Genomic DNA, 21,272 nt, shown 5'->3' with positions numbered 1-21,272 from the left:
CACATGACAACACATGACACATGACACATGACACCACATGACACATGACATCACATGACACATACCACATGACACGACTTCACATGACAACACATGACATCACATGACACATGACACATGACACCACATGACACATGACATCACATGACACCACATGACACATGACATCACATGACAACACATGACATCACATGACACATGACACCACATGACACATGACATTACATGACAACACATGACATCACATGACACATGATACCACATGACATCACATGACACATGACATCATATGACAACACATGATACCATATGACACATGACATCACATGACAACACATGACACATGACGATACATGACACATGATACCACATGACACATGACACCACATGACACATGACACGTGATGACACCACATGTCATATGATGACACATGACACCACATGACACATGACACCACATGACACATGACACCACACGACAACACATGACACATGACATCACATGACACATGACATCACATGACACCACATGACACATGACATCACATGACAACACATGATACCACATGACACATGACATCACATGACAACACATGACACATGACGATACATGACACATGATACCACATGACACATGACACCACATGACACATGACACGTGATGACACCACATGTCACATGATGACACATGACACCACATGACACATGAAAGCACACGACAACACATGACACATGACATCACATGACACATGACATCACATGACAACACATGACACATGACATCACATGACACATGACACATGATACCACATGACACATGAAACCACATGACACATACCACGTGATGACACATGATACCACATGACAACACATGACACATGACATCACATGACACATGACACCACATGACACATGACACGTGATGACACATGACGTCACATGACACCACATGACACATGACATCACAAGACACATGACGATACATGACACATGACACATGATACCACATGACGACACATGACACGTGATGACACACAATACCACATGACAACACATGACACATGATGACACATGACACCACATGACACATGATAACACATGACACAATATGACAACACATGACACATGATGACACATGACACCACATGACACCACATGACTGACAACACATGATGTCACATGACACATGACATCACATGACAACACATGACATCACATGACACATGACACATGACACCACATGACACATGACATCACATGACACCACATGACACCACATGACACATGACATCACATGACAACACATGACATCACATGACACATGACACCACATGACACATGACATTACATGACAACACATGACATCACATGACACATGACATCACATGACACCACATGACACATGACATCACATGACACATACCACGTGATGACACCACATGACAACACATGACACATGACATCACATGACACATGACACTACATGACACATGACACCACATGACATCACATGACACATGACACCACATGACACATGACATCACATGACAACACTTGACACATGACATCACATGACACATGACGACACATGACACATGACACCACATGAAACCATATGACACATACCATGTGATGACATATGACACCACATGACAACACATGACACATGACGACACATGACACCTGACACATGACACCACATGACACATGACACCACATGACACCTGACATCACATGACAACACATGACACATGACATCACATGACACATGACACTACATGACACATGACACCACATGACACATGACACATGATGACACATGACACAATATGACAATACATGACACATGATGACACATGACACCACATGACTGACAACACATGACGTCACATGACACCACATGACACATGACATCACATGACACATGACACCACATGACACATGACATCACATGACAACACAAGAAACATGACATCACAAGACACATGACGATACATGACACATGACACATGACACCACATGACACAAGACACCACATGACACATGACACATGATGACACATGATACCACATGACAACACATGACACATGATGACACATGACACCACATGACACATGACATCACATGACACATGATACCACATGACACATGACATCACATGACAACACATGACATCACATGACACATGACACATGACACCACATGACACATGACATCACATGACACCACATGACACATGACATCACATGACAACACATGACATCACATGACACATGACACCACATTACACATGACATTACATGACAACACATGACATCACATGACACATGACATCACATGACAACACTTGACACATGACACATGACGATACATGACACATGACACCACATGACACATGACATCACATGACACATGACAACACATGACACATGACATCACATGACACATGACACTACATGACACATGATACCACATGACACATGACACTTGATGACACATTACACAATATGACAACACATGACACATGATGACACATGACACCACATGATACCACATGACTGACAACACATGAAGTCACATGACGCCACATGACACATGACATCACATGACACATGACACCACATGACAACACATGACACATGACATCACATGACACTTGACACCACATGACACATGACATCACATGACACATGACGATACATGACACCACATGACACATGACCCACATGACACGTGATGACACATGATGACACATGACACAATATGACAATACATGACACATGATGACACATGACACCACATGACTGACAACACATGACGTCACATGACACCACATGACACATGACATCACATGACACATGACACATGACACGTGATGACACATGACACAATATGACAATACATGACACATGATGACACATGACACCACATGACTGACAACACATGACGTCACATGACACCACATGACACATGACATCACATGACACCACATGACATCACATGACAACACAAGACACATGACATCACAAGACACATGACGATACATGACACATGACACATGACACCACATGACACAAGACACCACATGACACATGACACGTGATGACACATGATACCACATGACAACACATGACACATGATGACACATGACACCACATGACACATGACATCACATGACACATACCACATGACACGACTTCACATGACAACACATGACATCACATGACACATGACACATGACACCACATGACACATGACATCACATGACACCACATGACACATGACATCACATGACAACACATGACATCACATGACACATGACACCACATGACACATGACATTACATGACAACACATGACATCACATGACACATGATACCACATGACATCACATGACACATGACATCATATGACAACACATGATACCACATGACACATGACATCACATGACAACACATGACACATGACGATACATGACACATGATACCACATGACACATGACACCACATGACACATGACACGTGATGACACCACATGTCATATGATGACACATGACACCACATGACACATGACACCACATGACACATGACACCACAAGACAACACATGACACATGACATCACATGACACATGACATCACATGACACCACATGACACATGACATCACATGACAACACATGATACCACATGACACATGACATCACATGACAACACATGACACATGACGATACATGACACATGATACCACATGACACATGACACCACATGACACGTGATGACACCACATGTCACATGATGACACATGACACCACATGACACATGAAAGCACACGACAACACATGACACATGACATCACATGACACATGACATCACATGACAACACATGACACATGACATCACATGACACATGACACATGACACCACATGACACATGAAACCACATGACACATACCACGTGATGACACATGATACCACATGACAACACATGACACATGACATCACATGACACATGACACCACATGACACATGACACGTGATGACACATGACGTCACAAGACACCACATGACACATGACATCACAAGACACATGACGATACATGACACATGACACATGACACCACATGACGACACATGACACGTGATGACACACAATACCACATGACAACACATGACACATGATGACACATGACACCACATGACACATGATAACACATGACACAATATGACAACACATGACACATGATGACACATGACACCACATGACACCACATGACTGACAACACATGACGTCACATGACACATGACATCACATGACAACACATGACATCACATGACACATGACACATGACACCACATGACACATGACATCACATGACACCACATGACACCACATGACACATGACATCACATGACAACACATGACATCACATGACACATGACACCACATGACACATGACATTACATGACAACACATGACATCACATGACACATGACATCACATGACACCACATGACACATGACATCACATGACACATACCACGTGATGACACCACATGACAACACATGACACATGACATCACATGACACATGACACTACATGACACATGACACCACATGACATCACATGACACATGACACCACATGACACATGACATCACATGACAACACTTGACACATGACATCACATGACACATGACGACACATGACACATGACACCACATGAAACCATATGACACATACCATGTGATGACATATGACACCACATGACAACACATGACACATGACGACACATGACACCTGACACATGACACCACATGACACATGACACCACATGACACCTGACATCACATGACAACACATGACACATGACATCACATGACACATGACACTACATGACACATGACACCACATGACACATGACACATGATGACACATGACACAATATGACAATACATGACACATGATGACACATGACACCACATGACTGACAACACATGACGTCACATGACACCACATGACACATGACATCACATGACACATGACACCACATGACACATGACATCACATGACACATGACACATGACACCACATGACACATGACATCACATGATACCACATGACACATGACATCACATGACAACACATGACATCACATGACACATGACACATGACACCACATGACACATGACATCACATGACACCACATGACACATGACATCACATGACAACACATGACATCACATGACACATGACACCACATTACACATGACATTACATGACAACACATGACATCACATGACACATGACATCACATGACACCACATGACACATGACATCACATGACAACACATGATACCACATGACACATGACATCACATGACAACACATGACACATGATGATACATGACACATGATACCACATGACACATGACACCACATGACACATGACACGTGATGACACCACATGTCACATGATGACACATGACACCACATGACACATGACACCACATGACACATGACACCACATGACAACACATGACATATGACATCACATGACACATGACATCACATGACACCACATGACACATGACATCACATGACAACACATGATACCACATGACACATGACATCACATGACAACACATGACACATGACGATACATGACACATGATACCACATGACACATGACACCACATGACACATGACACGTGATGACACCACATGTCACATGATGACACATGACACCACATGACACATGACACCACATGACACATGACACCACACAACACATGACACATGACATCACATGACACATGACATCACATGACAACACATGACACATGACATCACATGACACATGACACATGACACCACATGACACATGAAACCACATGACACATACCACGTGATGACACATGACACCACATGACAACACATGACACATGACATCACATGACACATGACACTACATGACACATGACACCACATGACATCACATGACACATGACACCACATGACACATGACATCACATGACAACACTTGACACATGACATCACATGACACATGACGACACATGACACATGACACCACATGAAACCATATAACACATACCATGTGATGACATATGACACCACATGACAACACATGACACATGACGACACATGACACCTGACACATGACACCACATGACACATGACACCACATGACACCTGACATCACATGACAACACATGACATCACATGACACATGACACTACATGACACATGACACCACATGACACATGACACGTGATGACACATGACACAATATGACAATACATGACACATGATGACACATGACACCACATGACTGACAACACATGACGTCACATGACACCACATGACACATGACATCACATGACACATGACACCACATGACACATGACATCACATGACAACACAAGACACATGACATCACAAGACACATGACGATACATGACACATGACACCACATGACACAAGAGACCACATGACATGACACGTGATGACACATGATACCACATGACAACACATGACACATGATGACACATGACACCACATGACACATGACATCACATGACACATGATACCACATGACACATGACATCACATGACAACACATGATATCACATGACACATGACACATGATACCATATGACACCACATGACAAATGACAACACATGACACGTGATGACACATGATACCACATGACAACACATGACACATGATGACACATGACACATCATGACACATGACATCACATGACACTTGACACTACATGACACATGATAACACATGACACATGACATCACATGACACATGACGATACATGACACATGACAACACATGACACATGACACGTGATGACACATGACAACACATGACACTTGATGACACATGACACCACATGACACATGACACCACATGACACATGACACCACATGACACCACATTACTGACAACACATGACGTCACATGACACCACATGACACATTACATCACAAGACACATGACAATACATGACACATGACACATGACACAATATGACAATACATGACACATGATGACACATGACACCACATGACTGACAACACATGATGTCACATGACACCACATGACACATGACATCACATGACACATGACACCACATGACACATGACATCATATGACAACACATGACACATGACATCACAAGACACTTGACGATACATGACACATGACACCACATGACACATGACACATGACACCACATGACACCACATGACTGACAACACATGACGTCACATGACACCATATGACACATGACATCACATGACACATGACACCACATGACAACACATGACACATGACATCACATGACACATGACGATACATGACACAGGACACATGACACCACATGACACCACATGATACATGACATCACATGACACCACATGACACATGACATCACATGACAACACTTGACACATGACACATGACGATACATGACACATGACACCACATGACACATGACATCACATGACACCACATGACACATGACATCACATGACACCACATGACACATGACATCACATGACAACACTTGACACATGACACATGACGATACATGACACATGACACCACATGACACATGACATCACATGACACCACATGACACATGACAACACATGACACATGACATCACATGACACTACATGACACATGACACCACATGACACATGACACTTGATGACACATGACACAATATGACAACACATGACACATGATGACACATGACACCACATGATACCAAATGACTGACAACACATAAAGTCACATGACACCACATGACACATGACATCACATGACACATGACACCACATGACAACACATGACACATGATATCACATGACACTTGACACCACGTGACACATGACATCACATGACACATGACGATACATGACACCACATGACACATGACCCACATGACACGTGATGACACATGACACCACATGACACATGACATCACATGACACATGACACTACATGACATCACATGACAAATGACAACACATGACACGTGATGACACATGATACCACATGACAACACATGACACATGATGACACATGACACATCATGACACATGACATCACATGACACTTGACACTACATGACACATGATAACACATGACACATGACATCACATGACACATGATGACACTTGACACCACATGACAAATGCCATCACATGACAACACATGACATCACATGACACATGACGATACTTGACACATGACACCACATGACACATGACACGTGATGACACATGACAACACATGACACTTGATGACACATGACACCACATGACACATGACACCACATGACACATGACACCACATGACACCACATTACTGACAACACATGACGTCACATGACACCACATGACACATGACATCACAAGACACATGACGATACATGACACATGACACATGACACAATATGACAATACATGACACATGATGACACATGACACCACATGACTGACAACACATGATGTCACATGACACCACATGACACATGACATCACATGACACATGACACCACATGACACATGACATCACATGACAACACATGACACATGACATCACAAGACACTTGACGATACATGACACATGACACCACATGACACATGACACATGACACCATATGACACCACATGACTGACAACACATGACGCCACATGACACCATATGACACATGACATCACATGACACATGACACCACATGACAACACATGACACATGACATCACATGACACATGACGATACATGACACAGGACACATGACACCACATGACACCACATGATACATGACATCACATGACACCACATGACACATGACATCACATGACAACACATGACACATGACATCACATGACACATGACGTTACATGACACATGACACGTGATGACACATGACAACACATGACACTTGATGACACATGACACCACATGACACATGACACCACATGACACATGACACCACATGACACCACATTACTGACAACACATGACGTCACATGACACCATATGACACATGACATCACAAGACACATGACGATACATGACACATGACACCACATGACGACACATGACACGTTATGACACACAATACCACATGACAACACATGACACATGATGAAACATGACACCACATGACACATGACACAATATGACAACACATGACACATGATGACACATGACACCACATGACACCACATGACTGACAACACATGACGTCACATGACACATGACATCACATGACAACACATGACATCACATGACACATGACACCACATGACACATGACATCACATGACACCACATGACACATGATATCACATGACAACACATGACATCACATGACACATGACACCACATGACACATGACATTACATGACAACACATGCCATCACATGACACATGACATCACATGACACCACATGACACATGACATCACATGACAACACATGATACCACATGACACATGACACATGACATCACATGACAACACATGACACATGACGATACATGACACATGATACCACATGACACATGACACCACATGACACATGACACGTGATGACACCACATGTCACATGATGACACATGACACCACATGACACATGACACCACATGACACATGACACCACACGACAACACATGACACATGACATCACATGACACATGACATCACATGACACCACATGACACATGATATCACATGACAACACATGATACCACATGACACATGACATCACATGACAACACATGACACATGACGATACATGACACATGATACCACATGACACATGACACCACATGACACATGACACGTGATGACACCACATGTCACATGATGACACATGACACCACATGACACATGACACCACATGACACATGACACCACACAACACATGACACATGACATCACATGACACATGACATCACATGACAACACATGACACATGACATCACATGACACATGACACATGACACCACATGACACCACATGACACATGACATCACAAGACACATGACGATACATGACACATGACACATGACACCACATGACGACACATGACACGTTATGACACACAATACCGCATGACAACACATGACACATGATGAAACATGACACCACATGACACATGACACAATATGACAACACATGACACATGATGACACATGACACCACATGACACCACATGACTGACAACACATGACGTCACATGACACATGACATCACATGACAACACATGACATCACATGACACATGACACCACATGACACATGACATCACATGACACCACATGACACATGACATCACATGACAACACAAGACATCACATGACACATGACACCACATGACACATGACATTACATGACAACACATGCCATCACATGACACATGACATCACATGACACCACATGACACATGACATCACATGACAACACATGATACCACATGACACATGACATCACATGACAACACATGACAAATGACATCACATGACACATGACACCACATGACACATGACATCACATGACAACACATGACACATGACATCACATGACACTTGACACCACATGACACATGACATCACATGACACATGACGATACATGACACATGACACCACATGACTCATGACCCACATGACACATGACCCACATGACACATGACACCACATGACACATGATATCACATGACAACACATGATACCACATGACACATGACAACACATGACACATGACGATACATGACACATGATACCACATGACACATGACACCACATGACACATGACACGTGATGACACCACATGTCACATGATGACACATGACACCACATGACACGACACCACATGACACATGACACCACACAACACATGACACATGACATCACATGACACATGACATCACATGACAACACATGACACATGACATCACATGACACATGACACATGACACCACATGACATATGAAACCACATGACACATACCACGTGATGACACATGACACCACATGACATCACATGACACATGACACCACATGACACATGACATCACATGACAACACTTGACACATGACATCACATGACACATGACGACACATGACACATAACACCACATGAAACCATATGACACATACCATGTGATGACACATGACACCACATGACAACACATGACACATGACGACACATGACACCTGACACATGACACCACATGACACATGACACCACATGACACCTGACATCACATGACAACACATGACACATGACATCACATGACACATGAAACTACATGACACATGACATCACATGACACCACATGTCATCACATGACAACACAAGACACATGACATCACAAGACACATGATGATACATGACACATGACACATGACACCACATGACACAAGACACCACATGACACATGACACGTGATGACACATGATACCACATGACAACACATGACACATGATGACACATGACACCACATGACACATGACATCACATGACACATACCACATGACACATGACATCACATGACAACACATGACATCACATGACACATGACACATGACACCACATGACACATGACATCACATGACACCACATGACACATGACATCACATGACAACACATGACATCACATGACACATGACACCACATGACACATGACATTACATGACAACACATGACATCACATGACACATGATACCACATGACACCACATGACACATGACATCATATGACAACACATGATACCACATGACACATGACATCACATGACAACACATGACACATGACGATACATGACACATGATACCACATGACACCACATGACACATGACACGTGATGACACCACATGTCATATGATGACACATGACACCACATGACACATGACACCACATGACACATGACACCACACGACAACACATGACACATGACATCACATGACACATGACATCACATGACACCACATGACACATGACATCACATGACACCACATGACACATGACATCACATGACAACACATGACACATGACGATACATGACACATGATACCACATGACACATGACACCACATGACACATGACACGTGATGACACCACATGTCACATGATGACACATGACACCACATGACACATGACACCACATGACATATGAAAGCACACGACAACACATGACACATGACATCACATGACAACACATGACACATGACATCACATGACACTTGACACATGACACCACATGACACATGAAACCACATGACACATACCACGTGATGACACATGATACCACATGACAACACATGACACATGACATCACATGACACATGACACCACATGACACATGACACGTGATGACACATGACATCACATGACACCACATGACACATGATATCACAAGACACATGACGATACATGACACATGACACATGACACCACATGACGACACATGACACGTGATGACACACAATACCACATGACAACACATGACACATGATGACACATGACACCACATGACACATGATAACACATGACACAATATGACAACACATGACACATGATGACACATGACACCACATGACACCACATGACTGACAACACATGACGTCACATGACACATGACATCACATGACAACACATGACATCACATGACACATGACACATGACACCACATGACACATGACATCACATGACACCACATGACACCACATGACACATGACATCACATGACAACACATGACATCACATGACACATGACATTACATGACAACACATGACATCACATGACACATGACATCACATGACACCACATGACACATGACATCACATGACACATACCACGTGATGACACATGACACCACATGACAACACATGACACATGACATCACATGACACATGACACTACATGACACATGACACCACATGACATCACATGACACATGACACCACATGACACATGACATCACATGACAACACTTGACACATGACATCACATGACACATGACGACACATGACACATGACACCACATGAAACCATATGACACATACCATGTGATGACATATGACACCACATGACAACACATGACACATGACGACACATGACACCTGACACATGACACCACATGACACATGACACCACATGACACCTGACATCACATGACAACACATGACACATGACATCACATGACACATGACACTACATGACACATGATACCACATGACACATGACACATGATGACACATGACACAATATGACAATACATGACACATGATGACACATGACACCACATGACTGACAACACATGACGTCACATGACACCACATGACACATGACATCACATGACACATGACACCACATGACACATGACATCACATGACAACACAAGACACATGACATCACAAGACACATGACGATACATGACACATGACACATGACACCACATGACACAAGACACCACATGACACATGACACGTGATGACACATGATACCACATGACAACACATGACACATGATGACACATGACACCACATGACACATGACATCACATGACACATGATACCACATGACACATGACATCACATGACAACACATGACATCACATGACACATGACACATGACACCACATGACACATGACATCACATGACACCACATGACACATGACATCACATGACAACACATGACATCACATGATACATGACACCACATTACACATGACATTACATGACAACACATGACATCACATGACACATGACATCACATGACACCACATGACACATGACATCACATGACAACACATGATACCACATGACACATGACATCACATGACAACACATGACACATGATGATACATGACACATGATACCACATGACACATGACACCACATGACACATGACACGTGATGACACCACATGTCACATGATGACACATGACACCACATGACACATGACACCACATGACACATGACACCACACGACAACACATGACATATGACATCACATGACACATGACATCACATGACACCACATGACACATGACATCACATGACAACACATGATACCACATGACACATGACATCACATGACAACACATGACACATGACGATACATGACACATGATACCACATGACACATGACACCACATGACACATGACACGTGATGACACCACATGTCACATGATGACACATGACACCACATGACACATGACACCACACAACACATGACACATGACATCACATGACAACACATGACACATGACATCACATGACACATGACACATGACACCACATGACACATGAAACCACATGACACATACCACGTGATGACACATGACACCACATGACAACACATGACACATGACATCACATGACACATGACACTACATGACACATGACACCACATGACATCACATGACACATGACACCACATGACACATGACATCACATGACAACACTTGACACATGACATCACATGACACATGACGACACATGACACATGACACCACATGAAACCATATGACACATACCATGTGATGACATATGACACCACATGACAACACATGACACATGACGACACATGACACCTGACACATGACACCACATGACACATGACACCACATGACACCTGACATCACATGACAACACATGACACATGACATCACATGACACATGACACTACATGACACATGACACCACATGACACATGACACGTGATGACACATGACACAATATGACAATACATGACACATGATGACACATGACACCACATGACTGACAACACATGACGTCACATGACACCACATGACACATGACATCACATGACACATGACACCACATGACACATGACATCACATGACAACACAAGACACATGACATCATAAGACACATGACGATACATGACACATGACACATGACACCACATGACACAAGAGACCACATGACACATGACACGTGATGACACATGATACCACATGACAACACATGACACATGATGACACATGACACCACATGACACATGACATCACATGACACATGATACCACATGACACATGACATCACATGACAACACATGATATCACATGACACATGACACCATATGACACCACATGACAAATGACAACACATGACACGTGATGACACATGATACCATATGACAACACATGACACATGATGACACATGACACATCATGACACATGACATCACATGACACTTGACACTACATGACACATGATAACACATGACACATGACATCACATGACACATGACGATACATGACACTTGACACCACATGACAAATGCCATCACATGACAACACATGACATCACATGACACATGACGATACTTGACACATGACAACACATGACATATGACATGTGATGACACATGACAACATATGACACTTGATGACACATGACACCACATGACACATGACACCACATGACACATGACACCATATGACACCACATTACTGACAACACATGACGTCACATGACACATGACTATACATGACACATGACACATGACACAATATGACAATACATGACACATGATGACACATGACACCACATGACTGACAACACATGATGTCACATGACACCACATGACACATGACATCACATGACACATGACACCACATGACACATGACATCACATGACAACACATGACACATGACATCACAAGACACTTGACGATACATGACACATGACACCACATGACACATGACACATGACACCACATGACACCACATGACTGACAACACATGACGTCACATGACACCATATGACACATGACATCACATGACACATGACACCACATGACAACACATGACACATGACATCACATGACACATGACGATACATGACACAGGACACATGACACCACATGACACCACATGATACATGACATCACATGACACCACATGACACATGACATCACATGACACCACATGACATCACATGACACATGACACCACGTGACACATGACATCACATGACACCACATGACACATGACATCACATGACAACACTTGACACATGACACATGACGATACATGACACATGACACCACATGACACATGACATCACATGCCACCACATGACACATGACAACACATGACACATGACATCACATGACACTACATGACACATGACACCACATGACACATGACACTTGATGACACATGACACAATATGACAACACATGACACATGATGACACATGACACCACATGATACCAAATGACTGACAACACATGAAGTCACATGACACCACATGACACATGACATCACATGACACATGACACCACATGACAACACATGACACATGACATCACATGACACTTGACACCACGTGACACATGACATCACATGACACATGACGATACATGACACCACATGACACATGACCCACATGACACGTGATGACACATGACACCACATGACAACACATGACACATGATGACACATGACACCACATGACACATGACATCACATGACACATGACACTACATGACATCACATGACAAATGACAACACATGACACGTGATGACACATGATACCACATGACAACACATGACACATGATGACACATGACACATCATGACACATGACATCACATGACACTTGACACTACATGACACATGATAACACATGACACATGACATCACATGACATATGACGATACATGACACTTGACACCACATGACAAATGCCATCACATGACAACACATGACATCACATGACACATGACGATACTTGACACATGACACCACATGACACATGACACGTGATGACACATGACAACACATGACACTTGATGACACATGACACCACATGACACATGACACCACATGACACCACATTACTGACAACACATGACGTCACATGACACCACATGACACATGACATCACAAGACACATGACGATACATGACACATGACACATGACACAATATGACAATACATGACACATGATGACACATGACACCACATGACTGACAACACATGATGTCACATGACACCACATGACACATGACATCACATGACACAAGACACCACATGACACATGACATCACATGACAACACATGACACATGACATCACAAGACACTTGACGATACATGACACATGACACATGACACCACATGACACCACATGACTGACAACACATGACGCCACATGACACCATATGACACATGACATCACATGACACATGACACCACATGACAACACATGACACATGACATCACATGACACATGACAATACATGATACAGGACACATGACACCACATGACACCACATGATACATGACATCACATGACACCACATGACACATGACATCACATGACATCACATGACATCACATGACACATGACACCACATGACACATGACATCACATGACACCACATGACACATGACATCACATGACAACACTTGACACATGACACATGACGATACATGACACATGACACCACATGACACATGACATCACATGACACATGACAACACATGACACATGACATCACATGACACATGACACTACATGACACATGACACCACATGACACATGACACCACATGACACATTACACAATATGACAACACATGACACATGATGACACATGCCACCACATGATACCACATGACTGACAACACATGAAGTCACATGACGCCACATGACACATGACATCACATGACACATGACACCACATGACAACACATGACACATGACATCACATGACACTTGACACCACGTGACACATGACATCACATGACACATGATGATACATGACACCACATGACACATGACCCACATGACACGTGATGACACATGACACCACATGACAACACATGACACATGACATCACATGACACTTGATACTACATGACACATGATAACACATGACACATGACATCACATGACACATGATGATACATGACACTTGACACCACATGACAAATGCCATCACATGACAACACGTGACATCACATGACACATGACGATACTTGACACATGACACCACATGACACATGACACGTGATGACACATGACAACACATGACACTTGATGACACATGACACCACATGACACATGACACCACATGACACATGACACCACATGACACCACATTACTGACAACACATGACGTCACATGACACCACATGACACATGACATCACAAGACACATGACGATACATGACACATGACACATGACACAATATGACAATACATGACACATGATGACACATGACATCACATGACACATGACACTACATGACATATGACACCACATGACAAATGACAACACATGATGACACATGACACATCATGACACATGACATCACATGACACTTGACACTACATGACACATGATAACACATGACACATGACATCACATGACACATGACGATACATGACACTTGACACCACATGACAAATGCCATCACATGACAACACATGACATCACATGACACATGACGATACTTGACACATGACACCACATGACACATGACACGTGATGACACATGACAACACATGACACTTGATGACACATGACACCACATGACACATGACACCACATGACACATGATACCACATGACACCACATTACTGACAACACATGACGTCACATGACACCACATGACACATGACATCACAAGACACATGACGATACATGACACATGACACATGACACAATATGACAATACATGACACATGACACCACATGACTGACAACACATGATGTCACATGACACCACATGACACATGACATCACATGACACATGACACCACATGACACATGACATCACATGACAACACATGACACATGACATCAAAAGACACTTGACGATACATGACACATGACACCACAAGACACATGACACATGACACCACATGACACCACATGACTGACAACACATGACGTCACATGACACCACATGACACATGACATCACATGACACATGACACCACATGACAAATGACAACACATGACAAATGACATCACATGACACATGACGATACATGACACAGGACACATTACACCACATGACACCACATGATACATGACATCACATGACACCACATGACACATGACATCACATGACACCACATGACATCACATGACACATGACACCACATGACACATGACATCACATGACACCACATGACACATGACATCACATGACAACACTTGACACATGACACATGACGATACATGACACATGACACCACATGAAACATGACATCACATGACACATGACAACACATGACACATGACATCACATGACACATGACACTACATGACACATGACACCACATGACATATGACACTTGATGACACATGACACAATAGGACAACACATGACACATGATGACACATGACACCACATGATGCCACATGACTGACAACACATGAAGTCACATGACACCACATGACACATGACATCACATGACACATGACACCACATGACAACATATGACACATGACATCACATGACACTTGACACCACGTGACACATGACATCACATGACACATGACGATACATGACACCACATGACACATGACCCACATGACACGTGATGACACATGACACTACATGACAACACATGACACATGATGACACATGACACCACATGACACATGACATCACATGACACATGACACTACATGACATATGACACCACATGACAAATGACAACACATGACACGTGATGACACATGATACCACATAACACATGACACATGATGACACATGACACATCATGACACATGACATCACATGACACTTGACACTACATGACACATGATAACACATGACACATGACATCACATGACACATGACGATACATGACACTTGACACCACATGACACATGCCATCACATGACAACACATGACACATGAAATCACATGACACATGACGTTACATGACACATGACACATGACACATGATGACACATGACAACACATGACACTTGATGACACATGACACCACATGACACATGACACCACATGACACATGACACCACATGACACCACATTACTGACAACACATGACGTCACATGACACCACATGACACATGACACCACATGACACATGACATCACATGACACCACATGACACATGACATCACATGACAACACTTGACACATGACACATGACAATACATGACACATGACACCACATGACACATGACATCACATGACACATGACAACACATGACACATGACATCACATGACACATGACACTACATGACACATGACACCACATGACACATGACACTTGATGACACATGACACAATATGACAACACATGACACATGATGACACATGACACCACATGATACCACATGACTGACAACACATGAAGTCACATGACACCACATGACATATGACATCACATATGACACCACATGACAACACATGACACATGACATCACATGACACTTGACACCACGTGACACATGACATCACATGACACATGACGATACATGACACCACATGACACATGACCCACATGACACGTGATGACATATGACACCACATGACAACACATGACACATGATGACACATGACACCACATGACACATGACATCACATGACACATTGCACTACATGACATATGACACCACATGACAAATGACAATACATGACACGTGATGACACATGATACCACATAACACATGACACATGATGACACATGACACATCATGACACATGACATCACATGACACTTGACACTACATGACACATGATAACACATGACACATGACATCACATGACACATGACGATACATGACACTTGACACCACATGACACATGCCATCACATGACAACACATGACACATGACATCACATGACACATGACGTTACATGACACATGACACATGACACGTGATGACACATGACAACACATGACACTTGATGACACATGACACCACATGACACATGACACCACATGACACATGACATCACATGACACCACATTACTGACAACACATGACGTCACATGACACCACATGACACATGACATCACAAGACACATGACGATACATGACACATGACACATGACACCACATGACGACACATGACACGTGATGACACACAATACCACATGACAACACATGACACATGATGACACATGACACCACATGACACAATATGACAACACATGATGACACATGACACCACATGACACCACATGACT

The sequence above is a fragment of the Lissotriton helveticus genome, chromosome 3_2, assembly GCF_964261635.1.
Source record: "Lissotriton helveticus chromosome 3_2, aLisHel1.1, whole genome shotgun sequence".
Taxonomy (NCBI): Eukaryota; Metazoa; Chordata; class Amphibia; order Caudata; family Salamandridae; genus Lissotriton; species Lissotriton helveticus.
The sequence above is the reverse complement of the archived record's forward strand: the minus strand, read 5'-3'. Positions refer to the sequence as shown.